General features: G+C 41.3%; 2 protein-coding genes and 1 long non-coding RNA gene across 9 annotated transcripts in view; 1 reads left to right on the forward strand and 2 right to left on the reverse strand.

Annotated features, from left to right (window-relative positions):
• chrm2a (cholinergic receptor, muscarinic 2a) overlaps positions 1-17,708 on the forward strand; it is a 140,913-nt gene that overhangs the window by 103,152 nt on the left and 20,053 nt on the right. The gene's annotated exons all lie outside the window — the stretch shown is intronic.
• Positions 1-17,708, reverse strand: part of LOC147844582 (uncharacterized) — a 70,091-nt gene that overhangs the window by 38,712 nt on the left and 13,671 nt on the right. For 4 of the 5 annotated variants that reach the window (XR_015482345.2, XR_015482346.2, XR_015482351.2 and 1 more), the window contains exon 6: positions 15,578-16,333. The exons of the other annotated variant lie outside the window; for it this stretch is intronic. The gene's annotated coding sequence lies outside the window, so the exon portion shown is untranslated. Of the gene's footprint in view, positions 1-15,577; positions 16,334-17,708 lie in introns of those variants that run through there. 5 annotated transcript variants of the gene reach the window in all.
• On the reverse strand, positions 1,692-12,450 carry LOC148679889 (uncharacterized). Its single transcript, XR_015942142.1, has 6 exons — positions 10,023-12,450; positions 8,607-8,717; positions 8,252-8,325; positions 6,509-6,603; positions 6,334-6,413; positions 1,692-3,880 (listed from the first exon to the last, which is right to left on the reverse strand). It is a non-coding gene; the product is annotated as an uncharacterized LOC148679889 (long non-coding RNA).

Raw genomic sequence — 17,708 nt, forward strand, 5'->3', positions numbered from 1 at the left:
CTTAGCTCTGCAGGCGGACAGGTACTCAAATTGAGTAAAGCAAACAAACACTACAAGAGAGAAAGAAAAGCCCTTAAAGCACTATTTATAGCTTATTATGTGCTTCATATGTACATTAATGCATGGGCTGTGTTCTGAATGGCATACTAGTTGGCACATTTTTGGTAAAGCATGCATATGGCACACAATTAACATTTAAAAAACTCTAAAAATACTTGGCAACATTAGAACCCTTCATATTTCTCTTAAAATACATGGCAATTAGCCAAAATGTGTTAACACAAATAACTGCTGAAATATGCAGCGTATAATTAAAATCACATATTAACAGCTTTTTTTTGCATTCCCCTAGTGCATGAATGTACTATGTATCTGTACAAGTGGGAGACAGACAGGTCTTAGCTCTGCAGGCGGTCGGGTACTACACAAACAAACAAATCAAATGGAGTAAAGCAAACAAACACCACGAGAAAGCCCTTAAAGCACCATTAATAGCTCATTACGCCGTTCAAATGAAACCCCACTCACGCTATCAACCTCTCCGAGCATGTGAGCTTTTATGAAGCATGCTGCCTGACTGCTTATTCATTGCCGCTTTAGTCGGAGTATTTGATTTTGCAAATCAAGGCCTTGCTATACTACAGCTTAACTGACTGAAACACTTTCCTGCCAGGCATATCTATGGCATACAGAAAAATCCATCCAGTCACCAATCTCTATTCTCATCCACAAATGGAAATCAGGAAAATCTATTTTTTTAAGTTGCACACTGGAAAACGTTTGATCAGTCACAATTTTCTATCCTTTGTACAATTAACACGAGTCTAACATAATAAAAAATTGCGTATTGAGACGGTAACTACACTTAAAATTGACTTTGAACACCACCCTTAAACATCATCTGATTCCCAGAAGCCCTGTAGTCTTGTTGTCCTGGTTTATTTGCGCGTTTCCTAATGAGCATGTATTAGTGGGCCAATTTTGGCAGCAGCTTTGAGAAATGACTTTGTTTGCTGGACAGCTGCCAGTCCTCTTCTCAAACATTAGCACTCGCTTTCTGTATCTGCTGCACAGTCACATCTCAGGGACGGTAAATTCACTGCACACTAATAATGTCATTAGAAAACCAGCATGCTAGTCCTGTGATGCATCATCGCTGTCAGTAGCTTATATAAAATCAACACCTTTAAAGGCTCTGTCGCTAAACAGATCAAGGAAAAACTGATAAATCTGGTCTGTTTTATAATAATCTGAGACGGGGTTTAATGCAAACCATCTGTGACAAACTAGGGAAACTCCAGCCACAGTGAAACCTCACTGGTTTATTTACAGTCATGCTGTTTTAGCCATTGCATGTTCTGATTGGTGGATGACTGCCAAGACAAGGTGTTCTAAGTGGCTGTCACTGTGTTTTTAAAGTGTGAAGTTGTTGAAATGCTCTGGATGGTTGCCAGAGCGTTGATAGAACATTGCTTAGTGGTTACCAGGTTGGTACGAGTGTTGCTAAGAGGTTGAGACTAGCTATTAGATAACTGCTTACCTCAAGTTTATGATGTTCTGCTGTCCGTGTATGGCTTAGGTCCCTCAAAATCTTCATTCTTCAGTTGTTGTCTTTCCATTAGTATATTCATTAATGCAATATATCGTGTTGATGAACGTGCGCAACATCAAATTGTTTTCTTTAGTTGTTTACTTCTCATTAGACATGCTGATATCTATTAATTCAATATATCGTGACGATGAACATGCCCAATATCAAAATGTTTTCTTCAGTTGTTTAATTTTTAATTAGACACGTGGCTATATCCAATAGCTCAACATTTTGATAATGAACATGCGCAATATATTTATCGCATTTTAAAATAACATCAATAATAATGTTTGAACTGTGTGATTTTTTACAAATATTCAGCTTGTTGTGTTTCAGTGTTTATTCATAACAGGAGCAAATGCTTAAAATATTAATATGCAATTTATTTTCAGGCTCTTTTTAAAATATTTTTAATTAATCTTGCCTATGACATTAAACATTTTATGAATATTTATAGACCTCTTTGTTTATAAACTCTTTAAAGTAAGACTCCATTTCTTAACATTAGTTAACTTACCTAAAGTCAATGTAATGGCAACTACAAAATCAGTTTTTAATCTTAAAGCTGATGTTGACTTTTTTAATGCCTAATAACGAGGCCCACACGGAATCTGCCCACATAGAAATTCCGCAGATTTTTATCGCATCATTGATTCTGTTTATTTACTTGTGTAAATATGTGTAAATTCATATTCATTTTTAAAATTAAATTCAGTGTAATTATTGACTAATATGAAAATGTTCATATAATTTATTTACAATAGTTTGTTAAGTAATATTTTCAGTTTTTTAGTAGATATATTATATAGAAAACCTGATTTGTTTAAGAAATAAAGTGGATCTAAATGGATTTGCATTGCAAATAGTACAAGTTAAAAAGGTATTAATTTTTATTTCATATAATAAGGTTTTAGTTATGATACTCCCAAAATCTTTCTGCATAAATCCGCAGATTTTTAACAAAATTCTGCGCAGAAATAGCAAAAAATGTCCGCAGATTCCGTCTGGCCCTACTGATGACACATTAAAATCAAAAGTTGCATTAATTTTATTAAATGGAGTCAATAACGTTAATTAACTAACATATATACATTTACTAATGTACTAGACAGTGTTTATTTTTACGAGTCTACTTTCCACTAGTAAAATCTGTCTGGTCACTTTGATATTTAACCTGTAAACTGTCATTGGCCCTTCATTTGCCACTGCATTTTTAAAAATGTTACATCCTCTACTTAACCTGAGCTAATATTGACAAACCATATATCTCCAAATCTGTAATTTTCACAACATGGTTTTGCAGAAAATATTATGAAGGGATAGTCGATTCATTTGTGATGAGAAGGAGAAAAATATACCAGGAGCTGTGGCTTTTAATTAAAAAAACACCATAATTAATTTTTTTAATAGTTTTTATGCAAATCATCCAAGCAAAATATATTTTCTAGTATTTCCAAAAAAAAAAAGGAACATAATTGAAATTTCATAAGAACTAGTGGTAACCATAGTCCTTTAAGAACCATCAGTATGACATTATGTTGTTGGTATAGCAGCTGAAAATGTATTATTATTTTTTTTGTGCTATTAGTCTCAAACCTTTAACACCTTTAACAAATCTTTATTCAAATATTTAAAAGCATTTAAACCTCAGGCTTTTATTTAATATATTTTTAGGGTGAACCAAATTAAAATTAATATTTTTTAAATATACTTTTTGAAGTTCTATTTATTAGTATAACTTTTTAAACTGCAAAAGATATGCAAGAAGTATATTTCTTTAAACAACTAGAAAAAGGGCATGACAGTTATCAGGTTAAATAGATTATAGATTAAAGTTCACCCAGAACTTAAGATTCAGTCATCATTCATACACCCTTCACTCTTCTGTTAAACACAAAGTTAGACAAATGTTGAAACCTGTAACCATTGACATACAAAGTATTTGCTTTTGAAGTGAGCGGTTACAAGTTTCTAACATATTTTAAACTATCTTGTGTTAAATTTATCCCTTGTGTTAAACTCAAAGGTTTTGGGTGAACTGTCCCTTAATATAGATCTAATATAGATTTGCTTAGAAAACACCACCCCATATGTTTAAAATAGAGATTACTTTGGCGGTGGTTAGCACATGTGTCATCTTCACCGTGTTTGAGCATCCCCAAGTGTTCCCCAGTACCTCAGATCTCAGATGGATGGTGGCAGAGGGATCCAGACAGGCTCCGGGCTGCACATACTCACTGGCTCAAGCACACAGCAGTATTTTAAAGCCATTACTCCTCCACGCTTTAGCTGGGAGGAGAGAAAATGAAAACCAATCACCCCTGAGCACATTACAGACTTCAGTCAGCTCAGCCTCTCTTGTGTCCTCTTTATCTAACCAATAAATCTCTCTCACCGCAACACAATACTGTCATTCACACGCAACACTGTCCTCATGTCAAGAGTAATGTAATGCCAAACCTCTCTTAGGACATAAAACGACAGCAAGAGAATCACAATCGTACACAACATCAAAATAAAAAGGATATATTCAGGGTTGAACTCAAAATGGAACGAAAACCAATCATGTAAAACTTTAATACATCTGCCTGGTGTTATTGTGAAGGATACAGAACACATTATGGCATCTAAATGCTTGCATTTTTGTCAAGTCCTCATTGTAAGACTTATAATTACATTTTTTATAATTATTGTAATTATTAGATAATGATTATTATTATTATTATTATTATTAGATATTTAAAGTGCTAAAATGTTTACATATATTAATGTTTAGTTGTGTACATTACCGATACCCCCTATTATGATGGCTTGCTCTGGCTTAATTGGACTTTTTAAGTCATCACAGGGCATACGAAATGCAAAAGTAAAAAAGAAAGACGGAGCAACAGTTTTTTAAATGCAGCTTTTTGTTATACTCCATGAGAACTCAGTAAACATTTTAATTCGAACAAAATCTGAGTCAATTAATAAATTCTGATACTACACTGATTAAATATCCTTAAAGAGGATATTGCACTCAAAAATGTAGATTCTGTCAACATTTAGACCCAATCACAATTCTATTTTTGTACCCCCACCCCTTCCCCTTGATCCTTGAAACAGAGTGTGAAGGGGAAGGGCTTCAAATTTACCCTAAGAAATAGGAGAGCACTACAGCACCTGCACATGTTATCATATGTCATCGCGATTTCTTACTTCATATGGGATCGACGATGGCGACTGCTGCAGTTGCATATTATTTGGTATTTATCTTCAGGAAATCACTGAAGCCATACATCATGTAATCATTACGATATAATGTGGCAATAAGACTGTAACTGTACTGTGCATTTACACCATGGGCGAATTCATCTATGTAAACAGACGAAAATAACATTAACATTATACCAGGCACTGTAAAAAGCTCCATCCCAGCCACTGACAGGGTTTTCCAGTGTCATCGAGTGACAGATGCAAAAATATGCTGTTGGACTTCTATACAGGAGTTATTATTAGGGATTGTAGATAGCGAAATTTAGCAGCTATTATTTTAGCATTATGTTTTTAAAGCATGAAGGTATGGTGTATTCTGGTGTATTCACCTTGGTTTTGGGTGTGGTCCTGAAAAATCGCAGTTTTGAGTCGAGGGGTATCTAGCCCTTCCCCTTAGGTCTACATCTTCAAGATAAAAGCAATTGGGACAGCCCTACCCCATTACGTGAATGTGCAAAATGAGAGACAAGGGGAAGGGCTAAGGGGTAGAATTGGGATTGGGCCTTATTCACACTTGTTTCGAACCTTTTTAAGTTAAACACAAAATATACTTTTTATTTTATTACTTTTTTTCTACAAAGGAAGTTTATGGGTGCCAGCAACCAGCATTCCTCAAAATATCATCTTTGTTCAACAGAAATTAGTCTTTAAGAAATAAATGAATCTTTAATGTGGTTTTAAGGATTAAAACTATATGAGGTTTTCCCAGAGATGGGTTGCGGCTGGAAGGGCATCCGCTGCGTAAAAACTTGCTGGATAAGTTGTCGGTTCATTCCGCTGTGGCGACCTCAGATTAATAAAGGGACTAAGCTGAAAAGAAAATGAATGAATGAATCAATGAACTATATGAGGGAGAGTAAATGATGAGTTATTTTTATTTTTGTGTGAACTACCCCTTTAACTTTATATTATTAAAGATATATAATTGCACATTGCATTTTGAAATGCTATAATTTAGCAATTATAAATCGCTTGTGACATTAAAACCTCTATATTTAAAGTAGCTAATGCATGTAAAACGCCTGGATTATGCAAACAAAACGATGTGATAGTTAAATGTGCACTTTACTGTGTTTATGTCATTAGGTTTCCTCATTGTTTTATTGCACATTACAAAATAGTCCCTAAAGACAGAGGTGAAGGAAACAACAAGTTCAGCGGCATCACCCTCTCACCTGGTTCTTTGCTCTTCTGCCAACTGGGATGCTGGAAATTATGCAAATAAGCGGATGTGCAAATGTGAGGTATTTAATATACAGTATGCATAATTGATGAGGGCAAAGGAGGAGAGAGAGGATAATTGAGGTACGGTTTGTGAATAGCTGAGAACTTCTCTGTTCGGTATTTGACGAACAAAAAGATTTTCAAGGCTGATTTTCATACGCCGCAAATACAGACGGAGGCAAACGCACATTAGAGAGCTGGCGAGCAGAGCGCACCTAGCAAAAAGCAGGCTATTAATTCATTACGGCTGAATCATTACTAACCTGCCCACTTCCATTTGTGCTCCGCTATGTCAGACACGGGCCTGGTGGTAAAGGTTAAGCCACTGGAAATGTGATGTGTCCTGTAAGAGTGTGTTTGAGGAGATGAGCTGGATAACGTGTCAGGTTAATAGTGGATCAAGTGTGCCGTGTTATGACTGCTGCAGGTCATGCATACAATGATCAGCTCCAAACTCCATTCCAGGGATTAACCATCATCAGACCAGTCTGATCCCAGCATTTTCAGGGTTATCCGAGGACATTAATGACTTTCTGTGGACAGATTAAAAACAAAAAAGCATGTGTGAGTATTGCTTCTGCTGTTGTAGATTTGTGGAAGAGTTAAATTTAGGGAGGGTTGTAGGTTGTATATTTAAGCCTACAAAAGTGCCTTGAGTGGCATTTACCAAGATTTTGATCCTTGTGCTGTTGTGATTAAAGAATATTCATGATTTTATCCTAGGCCAGTTTATTAGTGTTATTATTATGTGTTATAAGCCTTAATGAGTTCATTTATTCTGCTTAACACTAGAGAAGATATTTAAAAACAGATAAAATCCTATAAGAAGTCAATGGTTACAGGTTATCAGCTTTCTTTAAAATATCTTCTTTAGTGTTTAACAAGACTCATAAAGGTTTATAATAACTTGAAGGTGATTTAATGATTGTCATTTTCATTTTTGGATGAACTCTCTTTAATTGACAGAATTTGTGGAATAATGCAAACCAAAAAACATTTTTGATCATTTAAAGATAAATCACTAAGCTCATACTTTTATAAAGATTAATCATTTTTTATTATCTACAATTTTCTTTAGCTTTAAAGTGGCCTGGATAATCATAATTACAGATAATTTAGGGTTGTCATGCTGACAAAGAAATAGAAGGGAAATTAATGTGTGGTATTCAGCATAATTGAGCTATCAGGGACAGTTCACCCCTAAAAGTTAATATTCTGACATCATGTTTTATTCATGTTAATCCAAAACTGTATACTGATTTTCCTCTGAAGAACACAAAAGAACAGAATGTTGATAAAGATTTGGTTGGAAAAAATACAGTGCAAATCAATGGGAACATAATATGTCAGAGTTATTATAGTTGGATGAACTATCTATAGCAGTGGTTCTCAAAATGTGGTACGTCATTCCAGTCGGACGCAAATATGAAATATGTCATGTACATGCTACACACATTTCAAAATTTATCAAAAATGATGTATATAATATGCCATATATGACATGAAGCCTATATTTCTGAGGTAATCTTCCATGTTTTTTAACTGTGCAGAGTTGTAGCTGCTTTACTGGGCCTACAACGCTACTGTATTTCAAAACTGCTCATTTTGGTGGTACTTGTAGAGACCATTTTTTTCTGAGGTGGTACTTGATGAAAAAAAGTTTGAGAACCACTGATCTATAGGGTTTCATTTCTGAACTCAATAGATTCCTTTAACACATTGTACTGGCACCAAATTCTATCCGAATTATGTCCCTAATAACTGGAAGCAGATATTTTTATAGTGTTATTTATTAGGGCCAGGACTTCTATGATTTTATTTTACTGGAATGTAGCATAAACATGGCTTAAAGAGAGCTTAACCAAAAAATAAGATTACTCACTCTTCAACTGATTAAAACCTATTTGAGTTTCTTTCTAATGTTGAACACAAAAGACGATATTTTGAAGACAACCATTGACTTCCATAGTCATTTTTGTCCTACAATGGAAGTCAATGGGAGCCAGCATTCTGCATTCTTCAAAAGATCTTTGTGTTCAACAGAAGTCGAAGGTTTAACACCACATGAAGGATAATAAATGATTAGGTACCTTTAATTTTAAGTTTCTTTTGACATGAGTGTCTGTAACACTATTAAATGCCAACACATCTTCGCATTGCAATGGCGAGAGCTTTCTTTACCTTTCCAGTGTCCTCTAGAAAATCATTCGGCACTGCATCCATTCGGCTCTAAAGTGATGCATCACATATTTACGCTGTAAGATGAGAGAAACAGAGAAATACAGAGAAAGAGAGAAAGAGAATAAGAGGTCAGTGAAAATAATGAAGAGGAACAACTCCAAAAAGCAAAAGCTTTATCTCCTCTCTGCTCTTTCTCTTTCCCATTTTCTCTATCGCTCCCGATCTTAATGAGTACCACGGTCGTCCATCCTACAGCCGTACGTCACCACTCGACGAGGACGGGAGGGAGACGGGACACAGAAAACACAACTCAGCAACAATGACTAGACGAGTCCATGCACAAACACTCACTTACACGCGACTCTATGCGGCTCTTTCTCAAGGGCACCGGCAGAAGAAGTGCATTGCTTTTCTATCGTTCCTGACACCGTGCAGCGTAACTGGTGCTTTTGAGCAGCCGTCTGTTCTGTGGGAAGAATGAAACAGTGTGAAAACACCCTCAGGAAAAAAAAAAAAATCACAAATGAGTTCTCTTTAACATCTCAATTTATTCTCCAGGACAGAGATTTGTACTTAAGCCTCCCGCTTCTCTGATGTTGCATAAGAAAAACACCCTCACAATCTCACGCATGCCTTCTCTGTTTAAGAAATCGAGATATTAATTCTTGAAAAAAAAAAAACATTTCATCTTCTCTTTAAATGTCTGACTCATGCCGTCTGATGTTAGTGCATGCGTCTGTATATATATGCCGTCTAGACAGTAGCGTTCTGCATTGCATCTCAAACACAGATTTGTATTTTCAGCGTGTTCGGAGTCACACGCAACAGCACACCTCTGACCTTCTCAAACACAGACGCAGAATATTCATCATAGGCGTCTGGCTGCAGGTTGTACTACAGCATGGACAACATACGTTGAAGTTAAAGCTCAAATGTATAGTGGAGTCTAACTTATTTGTACTTACTAACTCATTTTAAAGCAGCTTTACTGTAAGTCATACTGTCTGTACGTCTGTGGGTGACAGCATTTGTGGCTGGGCAAAATATAAATAACACTGATACAGTTGAAGGCAAAATTAATTAAATGTGAAAATTCTAGTATATCCCAAGTATTATTTAATGCTTTATTTAAAAATTCTAAGTTTTATCTAGCTTCCAGGATGAATGCACATCTGATTTAACAGCACAAACATCAGACAGCAACTCAATCGCAAAATCCCCTTGAGGACTTTGGTTTACTCCTGCCTTGTGCCCTCATAAAGAGTATGTTTCAGGCCTAACAAACCGCTCAAACACTGGTTACAGTAATGGGACTGTTAATTAAGGTAGTCTATGTGTTCATAGAAGTACCTAATGAGTTGGTAAAGTTATAGGGGGTGGGTGTAATATATATTAATGGTGTAGAACAAGAAAAACAGAGCTATTTAAGCAGATTGTGTTTCCCATTTCAAATTGGACTCTCTATCACAGGTCGTGGGCAGTCGGAGAGACGATTAGACCCTGTGGACACAAACACACGCACACACACTGGCTCGTGCTTGGGTCTGTGGACCTCATTGCAATGCATTATGTGAAGCCAGGCTGCAGCAGAGGCGAAACCCGCTACTAACCAGCATGCTGTCAGGCTGTAATGGCTCAAACTAGAGCATTACCCCTCGAGACAAACACACACAACTGCTGAAACACATGCACAAACACACACACATTCCTGATGTGAGGTGCTTTTACACATGTTTCAGCCCAGAGCTACATTATCAAATGAGATGCTCACCGTTTTCACGATAAAATCGATGTTGATAATCCGGGGAAAGCAGTTATCCTGGAATACGCTGCATCCAGACTCATCAAATGACCTATCAAAAGTCCATAACCACACAGACAGTACAAAATAAAAACATTTTAAGTGGACCACAGGGGGGAAAAAACGCTCAAATGAATGCAACAGTCTGGTTCTGGAGGTAAAAACTCTGTTCATTTCTCAAAAGTGAAATTCATTTTTAATGATAAGTTATAAATCTTTAAAAACAGATTTACTGTGAGGGTGTTTAAGAGATAGTTCACTTAAAAATAAAATAATACTCAAGATTGATTCACACTCACATTGTTGTTAATGTTTATGTGTTTCATTCTTCTGACAAGATATTCTGAAGAACATTGGGGAAAATAAACATTCACATCCATAGTAGAAAAAATACTACGGAAGTCAAAGCTGTTTTTATTTTTCAGCATTCGGGCTCCACACCCCAAGGCCGCTTCTGGCTGATCCATGTCTCATTGCCACTTTCAGCTCCACGCCCGACAGACACCTGTGCTCTACCCACCAGTGCCTGCTCACCCAAATCTGCTACAGCTCCACGTTCCAGGGCTACCTCTGCTTCACTCCCTGGTGCCTGCTTAACCACATCTGCTGCAGCTCTATGCCTCAAGGGCCGCCTCTGGTTCCTTTTCTCAAGGGCCACCTCTGGCTCCATGTCCCAAGGGCTACCTCTGGCTCCACGTCACAGGGGTCTCTGCTCCACCAACCAGTGCCTGCTTACCTAGATCTACCACTGCTCCACACTCCAGGGCTCTGGCTCCACGTCTCAAGGGTCGCCTCTGCTCCAACCACCAGGACCTGCTTACCTAGATCTACCACAGCTCCACGCTTCAGCTCCGCCTCTGGCTCCACGTCTCATGGGTTGCCTCTGCTTCACCTACTATTGCCTGCTTATCTAAATCTACAACAGCTCCTCGCTCCAGGGCCATCTCTGCTCCACGTTCCAGGGCTGCCTCTGGCTCCACATCCCAGGGGTCGCCTCTGCTCCCAATACCAGTACCTGCTTACCTAGATATCAAAGGCCGTCACTGGATTCACGTCTCAAAGGCTACCACTGGCTCCACATCCCAAGGGTTGCCTCTGCTCCACCGATCAGTGCCTACTTACCTAAATCTACCACTGCTCCACACTCCAGGGTCGCCTCTGGCTCAATGTCCCAAGGGTCACCTCTTGCGCCACATCTCAGAGAGCTGACTCTGCTCCACCTATCAGTGCCTGCTTACCTAAATCTACCCCAGCTCTACGCTCCAGGGTTACCTCTGCTCCACGTTCCAACAGTCACCTCAGGCTCCACGTCCCAAGGACCGCCTCTGGCTTCACGTGTCAAGGGCTTGCTCTAGCTCCACGTCTCAAAGGCTGTCACTGGATTTACGTCCCGAAGGCCACCACTGGCTCCACATCCCAAGGGTTGCCTCTGCTCCACATATCAGTGCCTACTTACCTAAATCTACCACTGCTCCACACTTCAGGGTTACTTCTGCTCCACGTCTCACGGCTACCTCTGGCTCCATGTCCCAAGGGTCACCACTGGCTCCACGTCTCAAGGGTCGCCTCTGCTCCAACCACCAGTGCCTGCTTACCTAGATCTACCGCAGTTCCACACTTCAGCTCCGTCTCTGGCTCCACGTCTCATGGGTTGCCTCTGCTTTACCTACTATTGCCTGCTTATCTAGATCTACAACAGCTCCTCGCTCCAGGGCCATCTCTGATCCACGTCCCAGGGCCGCCTCTGACTCCACATCCCTGGGGTCGCCTCTGCTCCCAATACCAGTACCTGCTTACCTAGATCTACCACGGCTCTATGTTCCAGGGCCACCTCTGTTCCATGTCCCAATAGTCACCTCAGGCTCCACGCCCTAAGCACCGTCTCTGGCTTCATGTGTCAAGGGCTGCCTCTAGCTCCACGTCTCAAAGGCAGTCACTGGATTCATGTCTCAAAGGCCACCACTGGCTCCACATCCCAAGGGTTGCCTCTGCTTCACCTATTAGTGCCTACTTACCTAGATCTACCACTGCTCCACACTCCAGGGTCGCCTCTGGCTCAATGTCCTAAGGGCCACCTCTTGCGCCACATCTCAAAGAGCTGACTCAGCTCCACCTTTCAGTGCCTGCTTACCTAAATCTACCCCAGCTCTGCGCTCCAGGGTTACCTCTGCTCCACTTCTCACGGCCACCTCTGGCCCCACGTCCCAAGGGTCAGCACTGGCTCCACGTCTCAAGGGTTGCCTCTGCTCCAACTACCAGTGCCTGCTTACCTAGAACTACCACAGCTCTATGTTCCAGGGCCACCTCTGCTACACGTCCCAATAGTCACCTCAGGCTCCACGTACCAAGGACCACCTCTGGCTTCACTGCTCCACGTCCCAGGGCGGCCTCTGGCTCCACATCCCAAGGGTCGCCTCTACACCCATTACCAGTACCTGCTTACCTAGATCTCAAAGGCCGTCACTGGATTCACGTCTCAAAGTCTACCACTGGCTCCACATCCCAAGGGTTGTCTCTGCTCCACCTATCAGTGCCTACTTACCTAGATCTTCCACTGCTTCACACTCAAGGGTTGCCTCTGGCTCCACTTCCCAATAGTCACCTCAGGCTCCACGCCCCAAGGACCACCTCTGGCTTCACGTGTCAAGGGCTTGCTCTAGCTCCACGTCTCAAAGGTTGTCACTGGATTCACGTCTCAAAGGCCACCACTGGCTCCACATCTCCAGGGTTGCCTCTGCTCTACCGATCAGTGCCTACTTACCTAGATCTACCACTGCTCCACACTCCAGGGTTGCCTCTGGCTCAATGTCCTAAGGGCCACCTCTTGCGCCACATCTCAAAGAGCTGACTCAGCTCCACCTATCAGTGCCTGCTTACCTAAATCTACCCCAGCTCTACGCTCCAGGGTTACCTCTGCGCCACTTCTCACGGCCACCTCTGGCCCCACGTCCCAAGGGTCAGCACTGGCTCCACGTCTCAAGGGTTGCCTCTGCTCCAACTACCAGTGCCTGCTTACCTAGAACTACCACAGCTCTATGTTCCAGGGCCACCTCTAATACACGTCCCAATAGTCACCTCAGGCTCCACGTCCCAAGGACCACCTCTGGCTTCACTGCTCCACGTCCCAGTGCGGCCTCTGGCTCCACATCCCAAGGGTCGCTTCTGCTCCCAATACCAGTACCTGCTTACCTAGATCTCAAAGGCCGTCACTGGATTCACGTCTCAAAGGCTACCACTGGCTCCACATCCCAAGGGTTGTCTCTGCTCCACCTATCAGTGCCTACTTACCTAGATCTACCACTGCTCCACACTCAAGGGTTGCCTCTGGCTCCACGTCTCAAGGACCACCTCTGGCTTCACGTGTCAAGGGCTTGCTCTAGCTCCACGTCTCAAAGGCTGTCACTGGATTCACGTCTCAAAGGCCACCACTGGCTCCACATCTCCAGGGTTGCCTCTGCTCCACCGATCAGTGCCTACTTACCTAGATCTACCACTGCTCCACACTCCAGGGTCGCCTCTGGCTCAATGTCCCAAGGGCCACCTCTTGCGCCACGTCTCAAGTGCTGACTCTGTTCCACCTATCAGTGCCTGCTCACCTAAATCTACCACAGCTCTACGCTCCAGGGTTACCTCTGCTCCACGTCTCACGGCCACCTCTGGCTCCATGTCCCAAGGGTCACCACTGGCTCCACGTCTCAAGGGTCGCCTCTGCTCCACGTCCCAAGGACCACCTCTGGCTTCATGTGTCAAGGGCTTGCTCTAGCTCCACGTCTCCAAGGCCCTCACTGGATTCACATCTCAAAGGCCACCACTTTCTCCACATACCAAGGGTTGCCTTTGCTCCACCTATCAGTGCCTACTTACCTAGATCTACAACAGCTCTATGCTCCAGGGCCATCTCTGCTCCACGTCCCAGGGCCGCATCTGGCTCCAAGTCCCAGGGGTCACTTTTGCTCCACATCTCAGTACCTGCTTACCTAGATGTACCCCAGCTCTTTGTTCCAGGGCCACCTATGCTCCACGTCTCAATGGTCACCTTTGGCTCCACATGCCAAGGGCTGCCTCTAGCTCCACGTTTCAAAGGCTGCCTCTGGATTCACGTCTAAAAGGCCACCACTGGCTGAACGTCCAAAGGGCCACCTCTGCTCCACCTAAAAGGGCCTGCTTACCCAGATCTGGCTCTATGTCCCAAGAGACACCTCTGGCTTCATGTCTCAAACGTTGCCTCTGCTCCACCTACTCGTGTCTACTTACCTTGGGCTTTACGTCCCAAGGGCCACTTCTGGCTCCGCGTCTCAAGAGTTGCCGCTGCTCCACCTACCAGTGCCTGCTTACCTAGGTCTACCACAGCTCTATACTCTAGGGCCACCTCTACTCCACGTCTCAGGGTCGCCTCTGGCTTTACGTCCCAAGGGCCACCAGTAGCTCCACGTCCCAAGGGCCGCCTCTGCTCCGCCTACCAGGGCTTGCTTACCCAGAACTATCACAGCTTCACGCTCTAGCGCCGCCTCTGGCTCCATGTCTCAAGGGCTGCCACTCGCTCCATGCCACTCGCTCCTCTGCTCCACCTACCAGATCGTCCACAGCTCCACGCTCCAGGGTCACCTGTGGCTCCAAGTCCCATGGCCTCCTCTGGCTCCACCCACCAGTGCCTGCTTACCAAGATCCGCCACAGCTCCACATTCCAGGTTCTTCTCTGTCTCCACATCCCAAGAGTCGCCTCTGGCTTAACATCCCATGCCCACCTTTGGCTCCACCTGCTTACCCAGATCTGCCACAGATCCACATTCCAAGTGCCTCTGGCTATACTTCACAAGGGTCGCCTCTGGCTCCAGTGCCTGCTTACTCAAATCTGCCACAGATCTTCGCTCCTCAGGATTCACTTCACAAAGGCTGCCTCTGTTCCACCCACCATTGCCTGCTGACCCAGATCGGCCGCAGCTACACACTCCAGAGCCACCTCTGTGGCTCAAGGCCACCTCTGTTCTACTCTGATGGGCAGCCTATGCTCCTTCCACCAGCACCTGCTTACCCACATGCCAGTGCTTGCTTACAAAGATCTGTTGCAGCTCCACGCTCCAGGGACCCAGAAAGTGGCCATGGAGTAAACACATGAAGCAATATTTCATAACAGTACATATTTAAATACAGTACTGTGCGAAAGTCTTAGGACACTCGTATTTTCACCAAAAAATAAAAAATAAAGTCCGTTTTCTCTATATTTTTCAATTTAAGTTTGAAAATCAATTTACCTTTCCAAATATTAATTTTGTCATTAATTGTAATTATACAATGAGATTGACTGACAACAGACAGTGCTCCAAACAGATCTGATCTGATCTTCATTCAGTCTGTCTGGAATGACATGAAGATTCCGAACTGAGACAAACTCAATCCATAAGATCTTTGGCAAAATATCCAAGACGCTTCAAAAAAACAAACAAAGGCAAAGCTACCTGAAAGTCTACCAAGTGTTTAAAATGCAAGGTGTGGTCATGTTAAATGTAAATTTGATTTGGTTTAAGTTAAGTGACAAATAAAATATATTTATTATTTTTGAAAACATTTCTACACCGTGCTGTATTTAAATTTGATAAATCTACAAACACAATATATATCATATAATCTATTTTTTATTTAGGATAATCCAGTAATATTCAGTAATAAAATGTTTTAGTCTATGATTTTAACCAAATTGAAGCAAAATTTGTTTAAATTGAATCTGCAATGCTTCATGGAAACCTTATCCATTAAAGCATTAAGTTTACATCGTTGCCTCAGATTTTTTAAATACTTTTCTACCTTAAATAAGTTTTGTAATTGGATTCACACCATAGCTTGTTCGTTTGGTCCATGAATAGCAATACTCAAACATAGAGCTTTTTTATAATCCCTATAAGAAAAATGAATGGAAAAAATACTTCCAGGACCAGCACAGCTGAAGTAATCACTAATGCAATTAACGAGTTAAACAGAAAACATATAAAAGACATTAAATCAGAACTGACTAATGGCTAATAAAGGATTTTGTCTAATGAAAGAAGCAATAACAAAAAGCATATGTGCATGTGCTGTAATATTGCATCTGATGTCCTAAGCTGATATCCAGAGCGCCAGATGTTTCCGTGTGTCCGTAATGGGCTGTTTCAGGGGCAGTGCCAGCGTCCGCAGAGTCCCGCTGAGCACCATCTATATCTGCCAATGCACACAGCTGAGGCCCCACACCACAACCCAGAGCGGAGTTAACCTGTCCAAGAGACTATCATTCTCACACACACACACTCGGTCACATGAACACACAGCACACAGAGGAAAACACAGACATGAATTAGAAGATTTAATCTTTGTGCATGTCAAGACTTCATAAGATTTTTAAAATTGCAATACACTTATTACAATTCTTGATCTTTTTTTGTTAAACCTTCTATTGAAATCATCCACCCTTCACATCAAAAATGACCCGCCTTCACTAAGCTTCTACAATTTAAAGAAGCTATGTTTTATTCCAATTTCTTAAATCTACTTTGCATGATTAAACAAACTCATCTTCATCACAATCTCTGAATGCCGCCTTTTCTTACGTTTTTCAGTCAGTTTCTTGAACTTTCCACCCTATACGCAAAAACTTTTAGTAGTCTATAAAAGATGTCCGGTGTTTCTTATTTTGGCCGATTTAAACAATTATAAACAACACGTAGGAGCCATACATTGTATATTGGTGAATGACCACAAGGTGTCAGTACCAGACTATATAACTGTGGCTTCACTGCATGGAGGAAGAGAGCGTTGGTAGGAAGATGCACACATGCTGCGTCACAATCCGCTTACTTTGCATCCTAAATAGTATTTGAAAATAGAATTAGTATGTCAAAACCAAAGTATGTTGAAAAGAGTATGCAAGAGATTCCCGGATGGTTTGCTATTTTGGGTAAAGAATTTAAGTGTAGAACTGTCCATACTCTAACAGCTGATATTGCTCACAATACATTGCGCATTGAACATGAATGCGATTAGAACTACAAACGCGTGAGAAAAGTGTAAATCTACAAGCATGATGGATGCGCAAGACCAACCGTCAAGTAGAGAGGCTTCGGTAAATATGTTTAAATGACTGTTATCAATACCTAGCCCACTGGAAAATATTTAAATTGCATTATCTGTCTTATATGTCATCTGCAACAACAATACTGAACTTATATAAAGACGCGTTAGACGTCAAAACGTTTGAATGCATAATTACCCAAAGACCTGAGGAGATTTCTCGGTATGAAAGACTCGTGAATGGCTGCTGTTTCTCCAATAAGGTAGGGAATTAAATACGACAGAAATGTGGATGGTGTGTGGATGATCGACAGGGGGCATAACTAAGCAACACAACGATCTGTTAAAGAGGAAGTAGTATCTCCCAAAGCTTGCACACTCAAAAGTATAAACTTTTCCTTCACAAAAGAAGTACATACATTTAGGGTGTAGTATAAGTATGCGAATTGGGGCGCAGCAACAGTTTTTCACCGTAACAGAACTTTGACTGTAACATAAGGTAACAGGAAAGTGTGCATTATAGATTACGGAAAATTGCTGAAGGAATTCTGTTGATTGGAAAATAAAGATGTTTTTATTTTGCCTACGGACTCTGAGTTTTATGCGTAAAAAACT

Source organism: Danio rerio, chromosome 4 (assembly GCF_052040795.2).
Source record: "Danio rerio strain M-AB ecotype USA chromosome 4, GRCz13ab, whole genome shotgun sequence".
Classification (NCBI taxonomy): Eukaryota; Metazoa; Chordata; class Actinopteri; order Cypriniformes; family Danionidae; genus Danio; species Danio rerio.